Genomic DNA, 10289 nt, shown 5'->3' on the forward strand with positions numbered 1-10289 from the left:
CGAGTTTCGAGACAGACAGGGGGGTTTGGTGACAGTGAGGAGCCATCTGTCAGTCTTTAACAGACATAATTAATTCATGGAGAGGCAGAATGGTCGGAGAATTAGACAGGAAAAATAGGGGAGATATAAGAGGAGATATAACATGTTATGGGAGATGACAGAAGAAGGAAACAGACTATTATAGACAGACATTTCCCATTTCCATTACTTTAGTATGCTACATGTTATGGCACACAGGCGGCATTTTGAGAACAGGAGAGATCTTACACAAACTGGTCATTTGGTCACATATACTGACAGAGATATGAAGATACTGTAAGCTTTTTACAGTTGAAGATTTTCTCCATAGGATCTGATGAATTAAAAATAACATCAAAGTATTTAAATATACACAAATTTGAAACATTTGAAATTGAAAGGTCATTCCAATCTAATCCTGAAGAAGCTGAATTTTTTTATATTAGAATTGTTTAAATAGCTGAATATATGAAGGAGATGGAAAGGGACAAAAAAGGTACGGAAGAAATAGAATAATAATATAAAGAAGTTTAATAAAGAAGACAAGAACAAGAGTTGGACTGCTGAAGCATTCCAACTAATGAATGCAGTTTTTAATTATTACAAAAACAACCAATGACCAGAGGCTCAGACTAAATTAATTAATTATTTGATCTTTTATTATTTCTTTGATTTAATTTGGAGGGCTGTAGCCTGGAATTATGTAGATAATGTGTAGATAACGCATAGATAATATTGTATAGATAATAATGTGTAGATAATGTTAAGATAATATATCGATAATATGTATATATTATGTAAATAATATGAAGATAAAGTGTATATAATGTGTAAATGATGTGTAGATAATAATGTGTAGATAATGTTAAGATAATATATAGATAATATGTATATTATGTAGATAATGTGTATATGATGTGTAGATAATGTGTAGATAATAATGTGTAGATAATGTTAAGATAATATATAGATAATATATAGATAATATGTATATTATGTAAATAATATGTAAATAATATGTAGATAATGTGCATATAATGTGTAGATAATGTGTATATAGTGTGTAGATAATAGTGTGTAGATAGTGTGTAGACAATAGTGTGTAGATAGTGAGGGAGGGAGGGAGAGAGAGACTAAATTAAAAAAAACTAAATACTAAAAAACTAAATAGGCGGAGGTGGCAGGTGAAGGCGGCGGTGGCAGGTGGAGGCGGCAGGTGGAGGTGGAGGCGGCAGGTGGAGGCGGCAGGTGGAGGCGGCGGTGGCAGGTGGAGGCGGCGGTGGCAGGTGAAGGCGGCGGTGGCAGGTGGAGGCGGCAGGTGGAGGCGGCGGTGGCAGGTGGAGGCGGCGGTGGCAGGTGGAGGCGGCAGGTGGAGGTGGCGGCGGCAGGTGGAGCCGGCAGGTGGAGGTGGCGGTGGCAGGTGAAGGCGGCGGTGGCAGGTGGAGGCGGAGGTGGCAGGTGGAGGCGGCGGTGGCAGGTGGAGGCGGCGGTGGCAGGTGGAGGCGGCGGTGGCAGGTGGAGGCGGCGGTGGCAGGTGGAGGCGGCAGGTGGATGCGGCGGTGGCAGGTGGATGCGGCGGTGGCAGGTGGAGGCGGAGGTGGCAGGTGGAGGCGGCGGTGGAGGTGGCAGGTGGAGGCGGAGGTGGCAGGTGGAGGCGGCGGTGGCAGGTGGAGGCGGAGGTGGCAGGTGAAGGCGGAGGTGGCAGGTGGCAGGTGGAGGCGGCAGGTGGAGGCGGAGGTGGCAGGTGGAGGCGGCAGGTGGAGGCGGCAGGTGGAGGCGGCAGGTGGAGGTGGCAGGTGGAGGCGGCGGTGGAGGTGGCAGGTGGAGGTGGCAGGTGGAGGGAGTTGGGAAGCAGGATCTGGAATGACATGATAGTGACAGGATGAAAACAACAAATACAAAAAGGAAGGCGTGGAGCTAAACTGTTACAATATGTGATGGAACTCATCAGCCTCAGGGGGTGAAATGGACCTGCTGACCTGCTGACCTGCTGACCTGCTGACCTGCTGACCCCGGCGTGACGCGTCCCTCGACGTCATCACTCGGCGTCTGAGATGACAAAACACAACGCAGCCATCAATGGCGTGACAAAGTGGAAGAGCCAGAGCACATGTTGGAGAGTCTCCACATGTTCCATGTCTGATGTCCAACGGGCCTGGTTTCATTCAATTCAATTCACTTTATTTGTAGAGCCCAATTTCACAAATTACAAATGTGTCTCGGAGTGCTTTACAATCTGCACACATAGACATCCCTGACCTTTGACCTCACATCGGATCAGGAACAACTCCCAAACAACCCTTCAGGGGGGAAAAGGTCAGAACCCTTGAGGAGAGAACAGAGGAGGATCCCTCTCCAGGATGGACAGAACAATAGATGTCATGTGACCAGAAGGAATCATGAGAGTTAAACACATTCAATGGATGTGACAGAGTGGATGAAGAGTTGGTAGTCGGCATATTCCACGATGGAGACCTCCACGATCCATCAGGCAGATGGCGGTAGAGAGGAGGAGTGGGCGGAGTCTCAACAGGGCAGTGGCGTAGTCGGTCGCAGGAATTCCACGACCCAGACCTCGATGATCCATCATATTGTATCTACTTTTAAAAGCCCTCTACACACACACACACACACACACACACACACACACACACACACACACACGCTCTCTCCAAATATACGTGGCGAGAAGGTCACCTGCTCTCGCCACCTGCTCTTCTTGCTCTATATCCTCCAGTTCCCTTTGGGACAGGGCGTTGACAATTTCCACGCAGATGCAGTCCGACCAGACATTAACGACCGTGTTGAGGCAGTCTCTGAAAGAGGGAAACCGTCGTGTGCTATGAAAGCAGAGAATACATCTGCGTGACGCTGTTGATGACGATTCGAGGAAAGCACTGGAACTTACAGGATCCATTCCACGGCGAACAAGATGGAGGCGTTCCCGTGGGTAAGCCCGCCACCTCCAGAACGAAGAGGGTGGTCACGGCTCCCGTCGCCGGGATCCCTGCTGCGCTGAGGCTGGAGATGCCCGCCAACACGCTGCAGACGAAACACACCGGCTGCTCACTGAGCGACTCGAGTCGGTTGATGAAGACACAGTCATGCAGAACGGTTCTTCTCGTGTCCTAAACATGCCGTGTTACGTCTTCCTGACCAACGCAACGACGGATGGTTTTTTAACATCGTTTTCACTCGAGGACCGAAGAGAGAGAGATTTAACCGCGACTCACCTGATTTCAATGACCCTGCTCAAGCCCAGTTCGATGCCGCTGAGCTGGGCGAGGAAGACGACGGCGACCACCTCGTAAAGGGCCGACCCGTCCATGTTGACGGTGGTCGCGATGGGCAGCGTGAAGCGGGCGATTCGCCGGTCCACGTCGTTTCTCTCCACGCAGCATCGCAGAGTGACGGGCACCGTGGCCGAGCTTTGAGACACAGCGCACGCTTTCTCGTCACGCACGAGGCACACGAGAGCAATCGCACACGTGAAATCCCTTTGGTGTTAGTTGCTTGACAATATTTGTTTTTAAAGTATCTGGCGGACACCTAAAAAGATCTTGTGTAATGTGAGAGGGAAGCAGGCCGCCTTTGGAAACATCTGGGGCCCCTTCAGAGACATTCTGCCATCTCTGGACTTGGCTGATCGTGGTGGTGTGAGCCTTCCTGGACCGCGTCAAGTTAAGCCCGCTGCAGGTTCTTTCTTTTGGTTTTGTTTTGGGGGGTCCACAATGATGTGTATGTTGTGAATACTGTGTTGGTTTATGTGGATATAAATGTGTACGGATGGGTGCATGTAGAGCCATACAAGGGGAGGGGTGGGCTGGGGAAAAGTTTGTGTAATATTTTTGTTTTGTCTTGTTTTACCATCATCCTTGTGTGGTGTTTCTATAAGGCTATACATTTGTGTATTTTCTTTTTGTAAAATAATACTTTCAGTATAACAAACTGTAAATGCTGGCTATTTCACTACAAATATCCTGTAAAAAAATGTTTGTTAATAAAAATAAATCTTTAAAAAAAAAGAGAGTATCTGGCGGATGAACATACAGACACAGACGAGAAGCACAGCCTCAAATATCCTCGTACCTGGAGGAGATCATCAGAGCAGTCAATAAGGCAGGGAAAATGCCCTTGATGCAATGCCACAGGTTCTGTCTCACCAGTAGGCAGTACAAGGCCGGGAGAGCGACGCACCCGTGGATGAGGAGTCTGAAACACAGTTCAAGACACAATGATGACAGGAAATTAGCAGAAGGCTTCAGGCCCATTTGGTGTGTTTTAGTCTGACGGTGAAAACAATGGCGTGCGTGTGCTTGACAAACCAAAAGAACAAGCACGTTGTTCGTATGTCGGTGCACGTGAGGAAAGGAGAGCGTACCCGACAATAACCACCAACACAAACTCTCTGAGTTTATGCATGGTTTCCAGGTCATACACCGCAAAGATATTACTGGCAATTATGGATATCAATCCAAATGGCCAGAACCTGGAGAAAACACACAAAAAGAAAAGCAGAGGGAACCTCAATAACTTGGGACAGTAGTCTGATAATGCAATATTACTCCAAAAGAAAAGGAAAAGGGGGAAAAACAAATATGATTGGGAATAAATATTGTACGAAATGCAACAATTATCTGAAACACTAACTGGTTATTTGTATTTGATTTTTATTTTATACTTTCTGTTCTAATAGAAAACCCTGCCAGAAGAAAAGATCCTGTTTTTAAAAGTCAAAGAGGAGCATAAACACTACGCTGCGGGATCTTTACTCAAGTTCTGTAAATAGGTGGAATATTGCAGCGTGGTATGGAATAAGCCGTTTCACTTCACCACATGATCAATTTGACCACTTCTTTGCACAGCGCTTGGACGATCGTCATGTGGTCCACGATGACCTGGCCACTTTCCCCCATGCTCTTCAGGGTCACTCCAGTCAAAAGGGCAGACACGATCAGGCCCAGCGTGTTGGTGCCGTCCACATAGTGACCCTCCAGTTGCACAACAGAGTCATTCTGAAACAAGACGGGGGGGTCAACATTCAGAGGGGTCTGAGGGCAACGACCACGACACTTCCAAAACAGACTCTTGATAGCGAGGAGGAAAAGATGTACCGTCTTCAGGCTAGAGTTAGAGTTCAACGAGTGATTTGCGAACCGCAGCCTCGTAGTCTTGTACTAAGAAAAGAAAGGAGAGTGTGTTCACGTAAATATGGCGTCGTCTCCCTCATATGGAAAAAGAGACGACATGGTCATAGAAATTAAAAAGATACCGTTTTGAAGGAAGCCCGCATCACGTTACTTGGGAGCACGTTCCTTTTAAGAATAAAGAAGAGTGAAACAGATTAGGCAGCTTACAAATGTTGACAAATCGCACACTGAATGCAGCTTGAACTCCGATGTCATGGCACTTCCTTCTCACCTCACGAGATCAATCAAGGAGTCCATGAAGGCGAACTCTACCTCCACCTGCTGATCGTCTTCGTCCTCGGTGTAAGCCGCCCCAGGCTTGATCACCAGGACCAGCATCAACCCTGCAAGCACGTGTTAGAGGTGAGCGTCAGAAGCGGCACGCGTGCTGCCGCTGGTCGACATGGTTCGTGACTTCATGAAACGATAGTTTAAATAGTCATTTTTAAAATTAGGTCACGACTTCATTGGTCTAACGAGGTCTCGATTTGAAGGGATTTCTAAACACACAACCACCGTAGTGAACAAGTTCTTTCTTTTTAGGTGTTAGACCTGGGCCATGGCTGTTTGTAACCAAAACTAAAGTGTTGCTCTTCAAGGATAATTCATAAAACATACATCATAAAAAAACACAAAATGTGAAAATGACTGCGAAGGTTGATGACATATAAACACTTAAATAAAACAGGAAAGGGTCTTCAAGCAATAAAAAGTTGCTTCACGTTACATAAGTTCATTAGCTGTGTGATCGTAGGCAGAAATGTGCACCAAAAAACCGAAAAGTAGAACCAAAACCGTAATAGAGTAACATTTCTCTTACCTATCAGCACAGCGACAACTGTGGTGAGGACAAAGATGAAGGCCGCACGCAGAGCGATCTTCATGGGCGCTCTCAGGTTTATTATTCCTACATTGAAAAAAATAAAATAAAAGATAATAAAATAATCATATACCAGCATTGCCAGAAAGCAGGGTTGAAATGGTACCCTCCTTCTGTATTCCCTATGTAGAAGATGGATACTAGATACGGGAGGGAGAAGTGAACCTCGGGTTTACCTAAAATGACACTCGTCACCATAAGAGGCAGAGAGACAGTCTGAAGCGACCCCATCAGCAGCTCTCCTGGCAGGCGGAGGTAGTATTGGCTCTCGTCTGAGTACGGGCGGAACGTCTTCATGCAGAAGCCTAACGCGGTCCCTGTGTGAAAAAAACAAAAACAACACAATATAATTACAATAAGCAAATGGTTTGAAATGCGTGAGACAAGGAATGGGAAAAGAAGGAAGGGGGCGGTAACACAATGCTATACAGTTTTTTTCTCCATTGTTGACACAAAAACATGGAACAAAGGACATAATTTTGAAGCACTTTCATCAACAAGACTATTTTCACTTAAACATACATTATAAATCACCCAGGACAGACATCTTCAGAGCTGCTATTAAAGCTAAGTTACATCCCGCTGCACAATGATCATCGGAGCAATAAGTAAGCCTGAGCTTCAGATCAGCTGTAGCCTGGCTGCCTCCATGAAGAACACAATGTGGACGCAAAGACCAGCGTTTCCTGTGTTTAACACAATAATAGTTAGTTTGTATTTTTAATACATGTTGATGGTGCTCAAGGGAATAATACTTTTTAAAAGTTGAATGTTTTTAATGAAATTATAAATGGTATCAGAGCTTTGTTGAGTGCTCTATTCTGATTGGTCAAATCTTGTAGTCCAGCGTTGCTATGACCAAGAGACTGTTGCTACGGACCAAGTGCAGGCTAGTTTAGCTTAGCCCGCGAGCATATAAAATAACTACCAAATAAATAAAATAATTTGCCTCAAACTATCTATTTATATATTTATTTGGGAAGTGGCCGTCTAATAAATTGGAGACCGTGCAATAATTAACGTGGATTGCATACAAACCTGAGGCTAGTTAACAATACTGGTTATACAAAAATAATTGGTTGCTAGGCGCCGCACACTTTACTCAGCACTTTACTTTCTTTTCCCTTTGTATATTTAGTTTCCTCTGTATATTTCGTATTTTAGTTTAGTATTTAGTATTGTTATTGTGTTTTATTTTTATTAATGCTCTAACGTGCACCGCTGCTGTGATCCTGAAATTTCCCGACTGTGGGACTAATAAAGGATTATCTTATGTCTCTCTTATCTTATACAACCTGTTTCACCATGTTGTCCAAATACAGACGGAACACAGTTACTCACCGACGATAACGGCCACCAGGCTTGATATGTTGAAATAATGTTGTAGAGAATATGCTAGGCATCTCTCGACGCGGCTGAAGTCTTGCACCTGTCGTCCCGACATTTTCTCAGTCTAACGGTTGGCTGGCGAGTCGCGTGTCCGTTAGTCACCCGGACACGCGCACCAACGGCCTACAGACAGGGGTTTGAGATAAACAGTTTTTTCCAACATGCCCTAAAACAAATAAAATAACATGGAACATTATATATATACAGGGTGGCCGCGGGTCCTTAACAAGTATTACATTGCTTTCCCTAAAAATAAGGCCTTAAAAAGTCTTTAATTGTCTTAAACTCAGATTGGATTGATCTTAAATGTGTGGTGTGCCATGTCATTACGAATACGAGGCAATCTGTTCCGCCAGGTCTAATATTTTGCGACTTTTCAGCCCAACGCGTCTGGTTACGATGGCCGTTTGAAAAACAGGACGGAGAATAGCTGTCATCGTGAATGCCGCTTGGTTTAATTTAGTAACACAGTGTCAAACCCTCCCATACACATACTAATATAGCTGCTATATGAATTAAACAGTGCGGCATTCACGAGGGACGGTACGTGTTCTCTTCCTATTTCCAACGGCTTTCTGTAGCTACAACGACGGACGCGGTCGGTTCAAAGTCGCCAGTTAACACGGCCGCTTCTTAAACCGTAACCCCGGTCGGCTCTGCGGTGTCTCTGGTGTCACCATGGCAACGTCCCTTCTCTTACAGGGGCCACGCGTGTTCGGCCCTATCCCCTACAACAGGGGTGTCAAACTCATTTTCACCGCGGGCCACATCAACCCTGTATCACAAAAATTACGTTCCCCCAGACCTAAAATGCAATTTGCAGTTACGTTTGACTGAAACGTATTTCTCTCCAGATTACGTTTGTATTTGACGTATTATAATAACAAATACGTCTCTGATCAACGTATCTTTGCCGTTTGTTATCTCTCTTTTCTACAATGCTGTTATGAATTGTAAAAAGCGTCCTCTAGTCTTATTTATTATTATGTTATATATGTTATTTCGCCTGCGTATTCTGACAGCAATCAGCGTTGTCGGATCAGATGAATTGGCGTGAAGACTTACTGCTGGTGACTCCTTTATTTTCTTATTTTAGGTGACAATACATTAATTAAAACTCGTAAACTATCACCACCTCATCACCACCTTAACAGAGTCAGTCCCATACGGGTCAAATCAACTATTAAACTTGTTATAAAATGCGCATCTGTCCGTAATCTATACCATAAAGTTCGCATTTTAACCTAAAAAAAAGTGCGCTTCCTTGTTACCTTTCAAAATAAAAGTCCGATTTGTCTGTTAAGCGGAAGTAGTATAAAACGTCTATATTTATTCAAACAATACAATATAAATGGCATACATCAAAATCAATAAGGAAAATGCTGAACAGTCAAACAACTCAAAACAATAAACCCTTCATGGGGTTATTTACAGGGCGTGTTTACTTCTCATCAAACAAAAGAGCAGGTATCTGGAAAAATCTGGGAAATAATTTGGGAATTGTTAATAAAACATGATTTACCCTTCAACTTCCACTGATATGCATGCAAACTAATACATCGCTTCACACACACACACACACACTGACAGAAACACATAGACACTCACATACGTACACGCACACACAGGCAGAGACACACACATACTCACACACAGACACACACTCTCATACGCACACACTCTTACACACACACAGACAGACACACACTCACACACACACAGAATGACAGACACACACAGACACACACACACACAGAATGACAGACACACACTCAGACACACACATACAGACACTCACAGAGGCAACAGATGCACCTGAGGATGTCTGCATCATCATTGAAGGCTGTACAGTGCTGCAAGACCTGCGAGATGTGGCAAATGGCTGCGCAGCCCTGTTTGGCCTGATCTACAGTTTGAACCTGAGCTATCCCAAAGACCTGAGATACACTTTCGAGTTTTTTCAAAGAGTATTGATGGGATTGGATGGGAACAAGCTCTCCACGAAGGTGCAGGTCCTCAAAAACAAGTGCTTTTGCATTGTGGACTGATGCTGGACACAAACGTTTCAAGACATTATTTTGTTGGTCTGTTATTGTTATTGTGACCAAAATGTCACCAAATGTTTGATTTTCGTAATGTTATCTCCACATGCCTAAACTTCAGTTGATTCAGCAAAATGTTGTTGCTGCATTCAGGTGTGTTAAACCTGTAAGATTTAAAACGTTAAGTGTGCGTGTGTGTGACAATATCAAGCTCCAAATCTCTTCATCTGTGCTGAAAAAGGGCAAGCTAATACAGAGGAGGTCTTAGCACAGACCCAGATATATGGGTTGTTCAGCCCAGTGTGTGTCCTATTGTCTGGCACAACTTGTGAGAGGAGACTTCCTTGTGCGCGGCACGCACATGCGAAAGTGGTGTGTGTGTACATATTATACACGTGACTTTATTTGTAATAGTCTCACTAATGCTTCAAGACTTGAGTATAATAAAGGTGAATAATGAAATTTCAGCAATTTAAATTGTATTTATTTGACTCATTTATTGAAACAGAAAAACTAATAATGTTCATCCGTGTTAAGTAAATTGAACTCAATGATATTAAGTAAATTGAACTCAATCATATTAAGTAAAGTGAATGTAATGTCAGTAAATCCAACATAATGTTGTTGTGTTTATGCAATGTAGCAATATCATCTCCATTTAAAGTAAGATAATTAATTAAGATTTACTTAATATGTGTTGTTCACATTAATAGTACATTGCTTTTCCGATTTAAACAACACAGTTGTGTGCAACCATTTGACATAACTTAG

General features: G+C 43.9%; 1 pseudogene; it reads right to left on the reverse strand.

Annotated features, from left to right (window-relative positions):
• Positions 1-1971: 1971 nt before the first annotated feature.
• Positions 1972-7531, reverse strand: LOC130188582 (excitatory amino acid transporter 3-like; annotated as a pseudogene).
• Positions 7532-10289: the final 2758 nt, after the last annotated feature.

The sequence above is a fragment of the Pseudoliparis swirei genome, chromosome 23, assembly GCF_029220125.1.
Source record: "Pseudoliparis swirei isolate HS2019 ecotype Mariana Trench chromosome 23, NWPU_hadal_v1, whole genome shotgun sequence".
Lineage (NCBI taxonomy): Eukaryota > Metazoa > Chordata > Actinopteri > Perciformes > Liparidae > Pseudoliparis > Pseudoliparis swirei.